Source organism: Nesoenas mayeri (assembly GCF_963082525.1).
Source record: "Nesoenas mayeri genome assembly, chromosome: 7".
Classification (NCBI taxonomy): domain Eukaryota; kingdom Metazoa; phylum Chordata; class Aves; order Columbiformes; family Columbidae; genus Nesoenas; species Nesoenas mayeri.
In genome coordinates, this window is record NC_137551.1 from 32,267,778 (window position 1) to 32,284,149 (window position 16,372).

General features: G+C 36.5%; 1 protein-coding gene across 1 annotated transcript in view; it reads left to right on the forward strand.

Moving 5' to 3' along the window:
• The window catches only part of ATRNL1 (attractin like 1), a gene marked incomplete at both ends in the record, with an annotated part of 484,917 nt that overhangs the window by 435,192 nt on the left and 33,353 nt on the right, over window positions 1-16,372 (forward strand). The window lies entirely within an intron of this gene.

Here is a 16,372-nt window from a genome sequence, read left to right on the forward strand (position 1 = left end):
ACAGGTGAGCAGTTTACCATTTCAGAATTTGTTGGAGTTGTTGCCAAAACGAACATGTTTGTAATGAACAATGTGCCCAAAATGAGCCAGAAAATATACTTTAAGGCTAACTTTTATTATTAAAAGCCAAAAAAAATCCATTTAACCTTCAATAATCCATTTAAGAGATTAAAAGGTATTGAGTAATGATGATGAGGGCAAACTCAGTTGACTTATGTTGGAAATAAACTCAGCTGAGTGTCCTTTCTTTTTCGTTTGGCCTGATGACTATCTGTTATTTACTTGGGTTTTTTAGTTTGGTTTTGGGTGGGGAGAGGCATTTATTTATTTATTTATGCATTTAGTTGTTTTCCCTGCATTCTGAGATGAGGACTTTGTTCTTAAAATGCTCTTTATGGCTTGGAATATCATTTCTGGAAGTGCTATGATAATAAAAGTGTTACTGATGCTTGTCAAATACATTTCCTGGAAGAAGTATATAGATGTAAGTGCTCTGAAGAGAGCAATGAGAGAGGAAGGATGTTTAGCCTACTCTCTGCTATGTTTTAAGGGAAAGAAAGAGAAACAAAGGTGTTTATAGTCTTACAAGGAAAAACTTTATAGAAAGCAATCAAAAGTAATTGTTGAAATTGAAGATTAAAGGTTTTTTTTTCTGTTTTCAAATTTACCTATGATGTGCTTTTCGACAATAAAAATGTATTTATCTATTTACTTCATAGTCAGCTTCTGTTTAGTATATACAAGGTTTTTTTAAAGTAATTGCTGTTCTTTGCTGTATGTAAAATATGGAGGGAATAGGCTTTTTGAAATAGGATTTGGGTGCAACAACCCAGCAGATGTGTCATTTTGAATGTTTCTCAACATAAGATAAAATACACCATTTAGTATTTCAAAAATATCTAAAATTTTTAGTCTCACAACTTTCATTTTGTTCAGGGTCAAACGCAAAAATAAATGCTTGAGGTGTGCAGCATGCTGATTCAACCATTAGGTTGTATTAGATTATATTGCTATAATCATTTTTTCTTGTGTGTAATGAATTTTGGTACTCATGGACTGCTTTCACTGTATGTAACCATGCATAGTCTAGGCAGAAGTGATTATGCAAGTTTGTTGGCATACCTGTAGCTCTACTAATTCACTTCATTCCTGTCCTGCAGCACTACCCGCTGCTGCTTTCCTGGGCTTCCTGGGAGCAGATGCTGTGAACTGTGCCAAGTTATTTGAAATTATGTGGAAGCTTTGTGCAGCAGACATATGTTTGCTGTGCAGTTGGTTTCCCTTATGACCTAAGCTAGGTTAAAACAATGATATTTAGCTGGATGAAGGTGGTGTATTCAGTAATTATGTCTTGCAAAGTAATTTTAGAATCCTCTGGTACTTGCATTTTCAAGCTCATTAGGATCATTCTAGGATAACACTGACAGTGTATCAAGCATTTGTTTAAACGATACATCAGTGGTACTGGTTATCAGTTCATAATGAGATACTATGTGTTTATTTTTTATATACATATGTCTGAAATACAGGAAGGAAATGCTTGTATTGTTCTGCATTACACTTTCTCCAAAATCAAGAAAGCTAATTCTCTCCACAAATAACTAGTCTGTGCTCTACTGAAGTTGTTAGAGTTGTAATCCTGTATTTTTAAGATCTGAATTTAATCAAACATGAGTTTTACTTGTTTCCAAGATTTACATTAAACAATATTTTACTGGAAAATTTCTCTGAATATTAAAACCAACAAACTAATGAAAAGGTTACTCTTTCTGCAGCATATGTTCTATACTTCACCTTTATTGGCAGCTGGAAGAAAAGTTGAAACCACAGATGGTGGGCTTTGGCCAAAGGCTATGCAAGGCAAAAACTTCTCTAGGAGAGACCATATGTCCCAGTGGAGATCTGAGTGCTCTCTGCTTCCTGCAGAAAATACTCAGAACTTTACAGGCTTTCAACAGCATTTAGTTCTAAGTGCTAAGCCTATAAATATACAAGTAACAGCTAGACTGACACAATTAAATGGCTTAAAATTAATATGTGGTTTAAGATACGTTTTGTACAGATTGGTCATGTAGATTTGGATGAAATATTGATAACAATGTATTTACTGAAAAAAACAAAACAAAACACTTCTATTCATTGTGACACTTTTCCAATGAAGGAACGATTTGTAGAATTAAGCATCCCAAAAATCTAGAAGTCAATACATGTTACTGTTGTACTAGATTAGGTGTAGCACAATAGACCTTATATCCTCTTTTAGGTGTAACTTAAAGAGGATCCTACAGTTCAGTTATACTTCTCCAGAGTAGCAACTGTATTTAAATGAAATTTTGTTAGATTAAGGCAGAAACTAGAACAACATTATAGATTAGAATGACCTTAAGGAAGTGGATGGAGGTGGTGATTGGTGACAACAAACATGGTTCCACTAAGGACAAATTGTGCCTGACAAATTTGGTGGCCTCTTCTACAACAGTTTTACAGCATTGGTGGATAAGAGAAGGGCAACTGACATAGCCTACCTGGACTTTTACAAAGCCTTTGACACCATCCTGCATGATATCTTTGTCTCTGAATTGGAGAAACATGGATTAGACAGATGGACCACTAAGTGGTTAAGGAATTGACACTTAAAGAGTTGTGGTCAATGGCCAAATGTCCAAGTAGAGACCAGTGATGAGTGATGTTCCTCAGAGGTCAATGTTGGGACTGGTGCTGTTTAACATCTTTATCAGTGACACAGACAGTAGGACTGAGCACACTCTCAGCAAGTTTGCTGATGACATCAAGCTGTGTGTGGCTGGTGTGGTCAGCAGGCTGAAGGGAAGGGAAACCATCAGGAGGGACCTTGACAGGCTTCAAATCAAAGTTCAAAGGTTGAAAAAGAATAGTAAATCTCTGTACGATTAATGTGTATATCAATATGCATGCATCATCGTATGTGCATAGCAGAAAAAAATCACTTGTTGAATCACCAGTGGGCAGATTATAATATACAATGTGCATACATGTCTTACAGATTTTATGACACACACTGGAAGTGAGAGTTCATGTGTTATTGCTGTAGCGTCTGACCCCATGCTTCAAATCACTTAAACTTATTTAATATAAAGGAGAGCAGCTGCAACCAGTTCTCTAGGAAGAACTAAATTATATATCTCAAAGGTTATTGAAAAGAAACAAGAGCTAACAAAACAAAAAAAAAAAAAAAAAGGAAAAAAAAATGAATAAGAGGATAATATATAAATTACTTAGTGCAGAAAAAGGTGCCAATGAATTACCAGCAGTGAAAAGACCAAGAATAACTCCATCAAGGTCTTCATACGGCTCTGGTGATATATTGGGCTATACAGAAATAATAGCTTGGTGGTATGATAAATTCTGTTACAATAACTATGATTATGTCATGATTATTATTAAAGCCAACTAAATCCCACACTTTGAGGTATCAAGGTGTTGTACAATATATTTATAAAACTCAAGCATGTTTGCTTTGTTCTTGGATAAGGCCAGTAAATGCTTTGAAGCACAAGGAGAAATGAGAAGATTAGAACTTTTCAAAACAGTTCAGAATCAAGGGATGTAATTTGTGAATTATTTTTAGGTTATGTTACTTTCACACAGCAAAATTTCCTTATCTACCAAGCAGGTAAAAGTGGTAGAAAACCCAGCAAATGTGCTTCCCTATTAAGACAGTGAGCTGAATGGTCTCTGTAGGTGTATGTATATGTATTAAACTGTAGTAGACATCTGACATCTGGATGGCTATGACTAGGTGAGGTGAATCTAACTTAATAGTTAAAAATAAGACTTGCAAATTAAAATCGAGAACTAAATAAAATATAGTACTTAATAGAGCATCTTCAGTGGAAATAATTTCACAATGGAGGTTGTGGAATGTACATCCTGGAAGACTAAGCAATATTCTGTTCCTAAAAAGATAGATGAAGACAGCAAAATTTCGTGGTAGGCAGCCCTCTCCAACAGTGCTATCTGAAAGTTACTTTCTAATATCCTTGAATCAAAACAGAATTTCATATAATTCTGGCCACACTAACTGTGGTATTCAGTCCTACTTAATCAGCAAGCTACAGTAGGATCACAGAATCAATAAAATTACCATGCCATCTGCCTTCCCTGTACTCACCATCATAATGAATAACGACTCATTAAGTGTTCTACAAGACAATTAGCTCTGGATGGGGGTTTTCAGTAACAAGGCTCTCTTCATTCTATTTCTAATTTTCTCAGATTAAAATACAAAAAAGGTAATACATATCATAAGAGGCACATTAAAATAAACATGAAATAATGAGTAGTTTTAATAGAGCATTATATTTAATTATATTGCTCAGTTGTTCTGGCCGTTGGAAACAAAACCATAGGTTAGGACTTTCCATATGTGGAATGAGTTCTTACGTGTACTTATCTCAGTATGCCATGGAATAGTTGCAGACATACACCAGGGGTGAGTAAATCCCATAAATTTTTATCTGCTACAAAAACATTACTTGCACAGTCCTTTCATACTTGCAGAATAAATTCAGTAGGACTATAGGGATGAGTGAAGATATTCTTGCAGAAAAATGTTCAAGACGTTGATGAAAATATACTGCCATTACGATGTACAGAAGGTGGTTACTGTGAGCACATATATTATGTATCTTAGTGTTGAATCCCCTATGGCCTTTTCTCATGTTGGGGCATATTTAAAGAATACTATAGAAGTGAAAGTATTAATTAATGAAAAAGTTAAAAGAGAATATAAACTCAGTAGTACAGTGTGATATATGGAACACTCATTATTAAGGGCCTACATGTGCATGTTGAGGGGTCAGGCATTTCTCATATATTCAAAGGGAAAAGAGAAGAGAAATACAGGGAAATACCTGAATCTGATCCTGCATTAGCAAGTATATCCATGTGCCTAGTGAAAAGCTCCTGCCTCTCCGTAGAAGCAAGGCTGAAGAGTCAAGGGGGAACTTCAGAGGCTCATTTGCTAAGGTCCACTTAAACCTCTTGTCTTCTCATACTTATGTATTCTGGTACAGTATTTCACCTCTTTGTAGACCTTTTCTTATACTCAGAAAGATGAGAGAAAAAAGGCTTGAAGCTTACTTGTGTTTAGAGCGGAGGACTAGGCCAGATCATTAATCTTGTTTGTCCTTTGTGTGGTCTCTGTTCAAAATGGAAGACAACAACTCACAAGTTCAAGAGCTGTATGTATGGTATAATGTCAAGTAGCTGGTAGAGAGAAGTGTTGGCAAGGTATCTTTTGGAATAGTACTTACACTAAGTATGTACTTCATGCTATATAAAATGTGGTGTTAAGTATTTATGATACAGAGTATTGCATGCAGCATTTTGAAGGCATATATGGACTAATGCCTATTGACAAAGAAGCCTTCAGCTGAGCAAAAGGGAAACAGGGAAAGAGAAGAGCTTAACCTAGAGAAGATGTACTGAAGTTATCTAAAAATGCTTTATTTCTCTTGTTCTTTCATTTAGAAGTGGGATTTCTAATTATTCTTATATATAGCAGGCTTTAGTGAAGAAAGGCTATGAGTAATCAGTGCTGGGAGAAGAAAAGTGGGGGTAGAGGTAGAAACAGGAAGATATTAATAACTGGTAGGTTATTTAGACTCCTAAACATAGAAACAAGTATAGAAATGTAATTTTCATAATTGAATTGAGGGATACTCCATATTATTTACCAATATCTTGCCAGTTGAATGGTCAAAAAAATAAAGTTAAAATCATATGAGAAAATCAAAAGTTTGTTGTAATAGTTTAATGACTGTAACTAAAACTAAGCTACTATAGAGTATATTAAGCAGTAACTTCAACTTATTGACACTGAGAGACTGGTTTGTCCAGTGCCATGGTCTCCAAAGAAGTAAAATCTGGAGTTCTCTTTAGTTAACTGGAGGTGCTTAGCAAAGTAGCTCTTTAGTACTTGGGGGAAACTGAAATCACAGTATCACAGTATGTTTGGGATTGGAAGGGACCTCAAAAGATCATCCAGTCCAATCCCCCTGCTGGAGCAGGAACGCCTAAGTGAGGTCGCACAGGAACATGTCCAGGCGGGTTTGAATGTCTCCAGAGAAGGAGACTCCACAACCCCCCTGGGCAGCCTGTTCCAGTGTCTGTCACCCTTACTGAGAAGCAGTTTTTTCTCAAATTTAAGTGGAACCTCTTGTGTTCCAGCTTGATCCCATTACCCCTTGTCCTACCATTGTTTGCCACCGAGAAGATCCTGGCTCCATCCTCATGGCGCTCACCCTTTATATATTTATAAACATTAATAAGGTTCCCCCTCAGTCTCCTCTTCTACAAACTAAAGAGACCCAGCTCCCTCAGCCTTTCTTCATAAGGGAGGTGCTCTACTCCCTTAATCATCTTCATTGCCCTATGCTGGACCCTCTCCAGCAGTTCCCTGTCCTTCTTGAACTGAGGGGCCCAAAACTGGACACAATATTCCAGATGTGGTCTCACCAGGGTGGAGTAGAGGGGAAGGAGGACCTCTCTCGATCTACTAACCACTCCCCTTGTAATACACCCCAGGATCTATTCTGAAGACCATTTTACTGAAGGAGTTGCTTGCTTTTAAAGAGTAAGGCCTATTTTTGGAGTGCCTATTTTTGGCTTAATTCCATTCTTCTGCACTGCATCAAATGAGGGAGCAGACTGTGTTTATAGTATTGACACTGGGAAAAGAACACAGTGGTAAGTGGCAGATGGTGCTGATGATTACTTTAAAAATATTTATGGCAATAGCAAACACAAAGTAGAAAATAAGACCCAGTAGCCACCACCACCCCTTCTCCAGCCCAAACCCAAATCATTATTGCAACCCATGGGGTAAAGTCTACTTGAATAGCACTGAGGTTTTTAGCATAGTAAGCCTTGTAAGTGATGAAGAATGAGGTGAGTATTGATTTTGTCTGGTCTTTTAAAGCTTTTTAGGTAGTTCTGTTATGAATTAGTTTTTACATCATTCTAGCCATAGAACCTCAATTCGTTTATATTCTGAATAATGTTTTTGAAAAGGCCATAAGCACTTTAATATGAAGAACATGCAGTATAATGTTAGCAATGTGTCTTCCACAAATCTTGGCAAAAATAACTTATTGATTGGACAGTAAACGCTGCATACAAAAAAAGTTATCAACTGGAGGAAAAAAAAGAAAAAGTAGAACAGAAAAAAAAGTAGAACTGAAGAGGCAGAGCTTATTGTTTTAAAACTTTATCACTATATTCCCTGCCCTAGAGAGACTCAATAAAATGAGACATATTACTAAAAACTGTTAAATACTGTGAACATTTCTTTGATGACTAGTTATTCATTCTTCAAAACAAAACTGTCACTGTTTCTCCAGAGTATCAGAAATAGGGGTTTTATTTTCTTTTGGAGGCTTTTGCAGCTTCAGTTGCATGAAGAGCACCTCACGAGGCTGTAAAAGCTCTGAACACTGTGAAATATTGGTACAGTCATGTACATCTCCCCCACTTTTCCCAGGGGTTGTTTGAACCATTTTCAGGTTGTGTTCAGGCGAAAATTTGGTGATTTTCTTCCTCCCTCATCATGGCAATGATGGATATTTGATATTCTAAACTTCTGGCTGTGAACAGATGCTCTAGAAGCCAAACCTTGAAATGAAAGGCTCTAACCTGAAAGAAACCTCATCCTTCAGCCATACTTGCCCGCTGACCATCAGCTGAAGTCCTCAGGAGTTTTCCTGTTTTCTTGTTGGCATCTATCACCCACAATGTTTTAACATAACAATCATCTCTCTTTTCCACCTTCATTTTGCCAGGCTAAGGCAAATGAGGTCTGCTTTAAACATGTTCTTCAGTCTTCTGAACACCTTTGTAGCACTGTCTCAGTTTCAGCTTCAGTTCAGCTGGTTTTTTACCTTGCATGACCAGGTTTTACTCAGAGTGCCATGTGAAATCCCATCTGGCCTTGCCCAATGGCACTAACATTTCCTTGCTTTATGTCTCTTAACACTTATTTTTAAAAGAACCATTTTTCCCCCTTCCATGTTGGTCATTCTGTAGCCAATTTCTTACATCCCTGCCCTTCTTCTCTTCCTCAAGCAATGAACTTCTATGGTATAAGTTTCTGCTTGTTCCCAAAATGCACAGCTTTGAATTTTGCGCTGTTGAATCTGAGTGCATTTGTATTCCTCAAGTTCTTGTGGTCATGCATCTCTTTCTGGTTTATATTCTGCTCCTTCTCTGTATCGATGATACATACCAATGCTTGTCATGATTGAATTTCAACAGCATGCTCCTACTCTTATGCCAAGCTTTTTAATGAAAATACTAAAAAAAATGGTCAAAAGATTAATTCTTGTTGCTATGCTATACCTTCAGCAGCCACCTTCTTTCTCTTCAAAACCACTCTTTGTTCATGCTCCTTCATGCAATTGTCCACCTTCCATAACTCCTGTACTAATTTCACATCTTTTGTGTCTGATGACAACTTCCCACAGTATAAGATAGGTTTCAGAAATCTAGATAATCTTCTGTATGTTCTTACCCAGAAAATCAGTTAATTTACTGTAGAAACATATTAGGTTCATCTGGCACAATCTTTGATGGAGTGTTGATGCATTTTGACCCATTTTAAATTTACTTGCCTTTAATTATTCTTTCTCACCAAGTATCATATAGCTGAGTCTGATTAATAGAGCAGTAAATAACTGAATATTTTTTCTTTCTTGAATCTATATAATTTTTAGTATGAAATAAACAATACTTACTGTTCTCAATTTGTATTCCACTGCATTTGACATGACAGATCATTAAATTTCCGTGTTACCAGCCTTCATTTTCTTCTTACAGAACTAGTGTTCTGATTACTCTAATGTCAATCCATAAAATTTTTGTTGTTTCTATTTCCATATCCTCATTCCATTATCAGTGTTGATGGGTAACTTCTTTGATAAACATTATCTCCCTCCTTGAAAACCACCAAATAGTTCACTCCTGGGATAATATCTAGAAAACACTTTATGTCTGCCTCATTATTCCTACATAATTAGTCTTCCTTTTTTTCCCCCTTCTTATTTATTTATACAGTGAAAATCTAGATGTTTGCTATAATAATGCTATAATAAATTTTTGCAAGATCTAACTCAGCTTGACTTTTGGCAATTCTTATTTCACTTTTACCTGTCTATACCTCTGAAACACATCCTTCTTGGTTGCTTGATACTTTTTCATCCATTTTCATAGGCTTTCCAAATTTAAAACATGTGCATAACTTCCTTCCTTTAGAAGTTCATTGGCTTCCATGTAGCACAGTTACACTGTAATAGTCAAGAATTTTTCTTGATTAATGTATTGCAGATCAACAGTAACCTTGCACAATTGCTTTCGTGTTGATGTGGAATGGGACAGATTTGTAGCAGTGATTTGTCCCTTTGAGGGTCTGGACGAGATTAATGGTAGCCAGGACCTTGTGATCATTACCTTGTCAAATGGCAGGGGCAGCCGAGGGATCTCACAATGAATCCATGTGAAGGGGTAGGGAACTGCTGTCCTGGAATATTTTGCCCGCTTCAACTCACAGATCCTCACCATAATCACTTCCTCTGAACAAAATGGCAGTTTACAACATTTGGTTTTATTTTCTTTTTTAGGCTGTGAAGACTTGTATTGTTGGATGTGGTTTTTTTTTTTTTTTCCTTTTCACATATTCGGTGATCTTAAAGGCTACAGGATTAGTAGGATTTGGAAAGTCAGAGTACAGGGTATACAAAGAAAAGTAATTCATGAACAGGAAGAAGAAAATATTCTGTAAAGTTAGGTCTTCAAATTTTATTGTCTCCCAGGCAGACCCTTAGGCACTCTGCAAGGCTAAGATTTCCATAGTTGAAAGAAATTGTAGTGTGCTTTTCTTCTGTTGATATTTACTATACAGATGTCAATGAAGGAAAGAAAAAGAAAAAAAAAAAGTTATAAAAGCAACTAACAAATATGAAGTTTTCAATTGAGAATTTTGCTGAGAGATGTTATGTGATACTTATGTCATTTTTAATAGAAACCTAATGGAAAAATAATCTTTCACCAGTATGATTTACTTTACACAAATGGCAACATTGGTGATAATGCTATTAAGCAGTGTTTTGTTCCACTCTCTTGATATTGACACAGAGACCCAGTGTTTCTTGCATAGAAAACATGCATTAATAGGGCTTGTCTTATCTGCATTCAGCCCAAATAAATGTACAGATTCACCTTAACAGAGCATCTTATTCAGCCATGTTCCACCTGAAAAACAAGCAGATGATTTTAATTTTGTACTGTTAAACTTTTGAGGATTCAACAGATGTCTAGTTAGAGTTACAAAATTAGGTAAAGTGAACAAATCACTGTGCAGGTGACCCAATGGATGATAAATGTCCTTCCTATTTGAAATTGGTGGTCTGGTTTTATATTCAGTCAACACATACTAGGTGGAGCAGATGGCTTACAGTTAAATTAAAACCATAAACCTTTCAAAAATGAAGTTATATGTGATTTAAATATTTTATCAAGGGCCCCATCACCTATTTTGCCTTCCTCTAACTTTGAATTCCTTAAAAAGAATCATCTTTTTTTTTTAATCAAAAGAAGTCAAATCTGTTCAAATCTACCACTAGAAGGAGTTGCATTGAGACCTGTCCTGATTCTCTAGTCATACCATCACAGAAAGTTTCATTCATCACCGGGACAATACAATTGCCCATAATGTACCTTCTCACATTTATTTTATCACACTCTAGGGTAAGGTGCTTCTACTGTCTATTTTTGGGATAAAGCTATCCAAAATTATACAGAGAGCAATCAGATTTATCATTCTGTGGCATTTGATGGCATCCATCTGTTTATTTACAAAAGCATTAAAGACTTATTGAGTTACTAGACTACAGAGAAAATAAATTATCATCTGTAGTTAAATTCAGTCCTTGCATCTGCTGTCTTTTCAGCCTGTATGATGTTTTCTGAAATTACACTGTCTTGCAGACCCAGACTTCAGGAATACATTTACTTCACAGACTTTTTATGCCATTTCAAGTGAATTTCTAATGCATGAGCAATCTGTGGTTCAGAAAAATGTTGACAGAAGGATGTCAGGGCTTTCTGTTGTTAGCAGTTTAAAAGCATGATAGGGACAGTTCTTACTTAAAAGTAGCTCTTAAAAGTTTGGAGCTGCTCAATTTCTAGAATAATTTGATCCAACCCCTTTCAATCAATATTGTGCAACTGCTGTGGGAGTTTAAAGCTTCTGGACACAAATAAATTAATATCACTATCATTAAGTAAAAAACTTCTAAGATGGATGATGGGAGATGAACTACTCCCAGTGCTCTATCTATTCAATTCCTATTGTCAGTAGAAAGGAAAAGATGTAGGGTTTAAAGTTCCAAACTTTCTGTTAATAAAATTGAATAGCAGACTGAGGAAATCCTAATGGGATACTTACTTTCTTGTTTTGTATCAGTGAACTCAGTTATTTCCCACATCCTTTCTGGTTGTGGATTAACTGTCCCGTAATTATGAAATCACTAGAAATGTCCTTCTGAAGGATCTAGTTTGGATCCAGCAAAGATGTTGACTCAAACCACCTACACATAGCTGAAAGCGCAGGGTTGATGTTAATAAGCTCATGGTTGTTAGAGAGGTTGCTTGTTCTGACATCTTCCTTTACTGCGACAGCTTCTCACTTTCTCCTATTTGTGTGGCTTGGATAGTTCTGCTTCATAATTCTGGAACCGAGAGGTATAGGGAGTATTGTTGAGAGACATCTCATGTGTCAGCTCATGTCCTGTAGGAATATAGTAGATCCAGGTTAGTACTATGTGTACAAGACAAGGGCTGAGTTCTGCATCTCTTTGCACTGTCCTTTCTGGGCATCTCGGTGTGGCACTGTGCTTACACATACAACCAGCTAAACAGGACATCCAGATGTCTTGTGGAACATGAAATGTGAAAGAGTATAGAACCCAGCAAATGTTGCTTCTTGGAATGAGTTTGAGCTCAGCAAGGCTGTCAGAACTCGTACACCCTGATGATTCATATCTAAGTGCAGAACTGCTCGAGAATTTCTGTGGGATGCACCACTACACATTCTGTAGTACTTGCACTAGGTGGACAGGCTTTCCTGATGTAAGGGCTATTCCTGTCTGAAATTTTGAAGGGAAGTTGGAAGGTGATTTTTCTTCTCTTCTTTACAAAATGCAGCAAAGACAAAGGTCTGCTGAAACAACAAGGGATAAGTTTAGGCATACAGAATTAGAGGGTCCCTAAAATTAAAACAACCTGTTTAAAATATTGTGTTGTATTTTTGTTTTTTGTTTGTTTGATTTGTTTGGGTTTTTTTCAGTACAAAAATCCAAGGAACAGTTAAATACAAAAAAATGAAGATAAGGAAAATATAAAATGAGATGAAGCTCAGTTTCTATAAATATTACTGGACCTGGCAAGTAAGTCACACAGCAAAATGCATATATTTTTTGTACTGGAGAAGATGAGCTTGAAAATGACTGAGAGGTAGTTAATATGGAAAACTGGTAGGCAAAATAATCCATCCAAAAGAGGACTGTTTTAAACTAGCACCTGTATGTGAATAACTTTTAAAAGGATCCCTTTTTATAAATCCAATCTTTCTAAAATTCTTGGATTACAGAATACCAGGTTGGAAGGGATTTCGAGGATCATCTTGTCCAACCTTTCTTGGCAAAAGCACTGTCTAGACAAGATGACTGAGCACCCTGTCCAGCTGTATCTTGAAAGTGTCCAATTATGGGGAATCCACCAATTCTCTGGCTGTTCTCACAGTGAAAAATTTTCCCCCATGTCTAATCAGAATCTCCCCAACATCTGAAAAATGCTGATATTAAGTGAATTTTCCCAGTTGCTAAGCATAAAGCATGAATCTGAACAGTAGCACAAAAAGACCACTCTTGTCACTTTTAAGTCGTTCATTTCAATAACGTTGTCTTAAGTGCTCAAAACATGCTAGGGTGTAAATGAAAGATTACAAAGAAAATCACCATGGCAAACTATATTTAGGATTGAGAGTGACTCAACATGACACAATCATGGAAAACTTATGATGACAATGTATCTACCCTTTTCACCCATTCTGTGCTTAATTGCTACTATTTATACACATATTTATTACTTATAATTCAGGATTCAATTATACACAGTCTTGAGTATCTTCTGTGAAGTAATTGGTGTTCTCAGCTTGCTTTGAATGCAACTGATTGTAGGTGGGAGTTAAAATACCTAGACCTTGCCATAGGAAAACGCACTAAGGCACTATACTTGGATATCAGTGATCATTATCCTTGTCCTCTGAGAGTGATATACCAGCATGATATCCACAACTGCAGTTCAAGGCTTTGGACCTGTCCCTGTTAGCATCATTCAGGGCACTTTTCCAATACATGACTACTTCAGGCTTGTGCTGTCTTTTCCCCATCAACCCTTGCCCTTCCTATGTATTTGCAGCTGTATCTGCCACTGTGTCTCATCCCTTCAGTTCAAATTCACACAACAGTGGATTCAGGAGAACTTGCTCTGTAGTGAAATGTTTCATGTGACTAGTGGTAAGCACAGAAGTTTTAGATGGCTGATTGTAGTTAATCATATCAAAAAAAAGAAGAAAATACTTGCTAGGACTTGCATCTAGTGGAACTTGTATCTAAAGTAGATTTACCGGACCCCATCTGTTTGTGGATGGATGGTGTTTATGCTCTCTGTAAAATGGGAGTACTACTTTGTGAGGATGTTGTGGGAACAACTGAATTAATGTTTAAAATGTTTACAGATACATTGTTGTGTCATAGAAAAAAAAAATCATATAATGGTATAGTGCATAACATCATTCATTAATTTCCACATTCCTTGTATTGCCTCAGCAGGAAAGTTTGAATTAAGGATGGAGTTAATTCTTCTTCAGTATTTGCTGACGAATTTTCGAATCAGTATCTCAATGTCTAAGATATTCTGTTTTATTTTGTTTTCCAGGGAAACGCAGATTAATCCATTATTCTTCCTTTAGATAAATGATTCCTATCAAATATACTCACATGCAGGAATCTTTGTCCACAGTAGAGAAATACTGATTAGTCATCATAAAGGAAAATAGATAAATGATCTTAGATAGCACATTGCAGCTGAGATGAAGTTTTTTGTAGATATATTTTGGTTAACTGAAAATGTATCAATATGCAAAAAGCATAACAAACCATCAGAGCATAACACATTACATTCAAGAGGAGACCGCATCTTTTCCTGGGGAAGCAGTAAAGGAATGTTGGCCATAAAGTGCAAGATGATCTAAGCATAATTGTGAACTTCAGATGGGATTTTCTTTAAAAGGGAGATATACAAGAGATTGTAATTATTAAATTCTAAATACCAACTACTGAAAAATATCATTTGAATAAATTCTATTTGCAGTTCTATATGGAGAGGAAGAAAATAATGGGGTGTTTTTTTCTGGAAAACAGCAAACCATGGCTGGCAGCACACTGAGCCACATCCTGAGCTGCATTAGAGGATTGTTCAGACTGGCACAGGAGAAGAGTTGTGTGTAGCTTTATATGGTGTGTTAGACTGAAATTAAAATATATCCTTTGATTTGCTGGTTTCTGATGATTTAAGAATAGTTGCTCAGAAAGATATTTGGAATAGAGAAAGCTCTAATTTGTGTGAAACAATGCATTAAAAGAAGTTAATCATCCACCTAAAAACCATTATCAGCTACCCATCAGCTTTAATCGGAACAGAATCTAAAGAATGTCCCAAAAGAGGCATCGAATTTCTTCTGCTTTGTAAAGAGCTTAGTAATGCAAGATACTGAGTGTGACAAATACAGCTAGGCATAAATTATCCCCTTTTCTTCTTGGAGCTACTAGAGCTCGAGGTCCCACTTTCCTCCACTAAAACACACACGGTTCCACCTTGGTTTGTACTGGAGGTAATCTGGAATGCCATTTCAGAACACTTTGCTAACTCCCATTATTTTCAACAGGACTGATGCCAAGCTCCTTTCAATGTTGATTACAGAATCATAAAAAAATAAGGCTGGAAAGGACTTTTAGAGATCATTCAGTCCCATCTCCCCTCTTCAAGGCAGTATCAGCTGCATGTAAACAATTCCTGGCAGATGTTTGTCTAACCTGTTCATAAAAGCGTGCAAAAAAGGAGTTTCTGCTTCTTACCTAGGAAATTTTTTTCCTGTGCTGTTAGAACTTTTTCCTAATGGTTAACCTAAATTTCTTCTGCTACGATTTAAGCCCATTACTTCTTATCATGCCTAAAATGAGCATGAAAAAAGATTATTTCCTTCCTTCCTCTTCTATGCAGCCTTTTATATTTTTATATTTCCCCTCTATCACCTTTCTCTATATCAAAATAATCCCACTTCCTCCAGGCTGGTCAAGGTCATGCTTTCTAGACATGATGGGTTTGAATTAGTCCTGTACATTATGCTTATGCAAAGACATGTACAGCAAGAGCATAGAATACTGAGTACTGGAGGGAAAAATCGAGGATTTTGAAAGGAAATATTCCTAAAATGATACCAAGCATTGAATACCGTTTCTGCAAGAACACCAGTTTATCTTTCAGTTTCTTCTTCAATGTGCCCTTTTCACATGCTGAACTTCCAGCCTCCTTACATTGTTCATTAGTGATGCCTGATACAGCTAAAATTATTTGCTGAAAGACTGGTGTATCTAAAATCAGAGGTTTGTGGTATGTGACATTGTAAATCTGAAGTTGGGCAATATGTAGGAACTACAGAGTAACAGGAAAATCAAGGCTGTACCTCATTCTTGTTTTCTACTTCCCAAATCTTAGTTTTACTAAACGACTTGACACTGAAACCAGAAAGCTAACTCCACACTTCTTCCCAAGTTGGGCTTTTTTTTAGGATTTCCTGCAGAGATCTTGGCCTTAGGCTTTAATTCCTTCTTCCTACAAACATGCCCATCTCTTGCCATACACAGCAGAGTCAATGATTCATGTCTGGTACCATCAGCCAGCAGGGATCAGTTATTTCTGCAGCATTATGGCACTTTGTAGCAAGGTGCAATGAAAATTACATTTAATGAAGAGGAATTTGTCTTAGGAAGCAAGTGTGACTGAAGTCCCAGCAGAGTGGTGCATGGCAATTTAGGAATTATCGTATGATGTGCATTTTGTTTACAAGGATGTGCAATTCCTTCACAAGGGAATTTGTAAATTATTCAGGTAATCCTTACTTGTGGGATAAATATTGTCTCTTAAGATTCACATATAGCTGTATAATCTGGTAATTTGTTGTATCAGTATAGAGCTAAGAAATTCTGTGATGAACTTT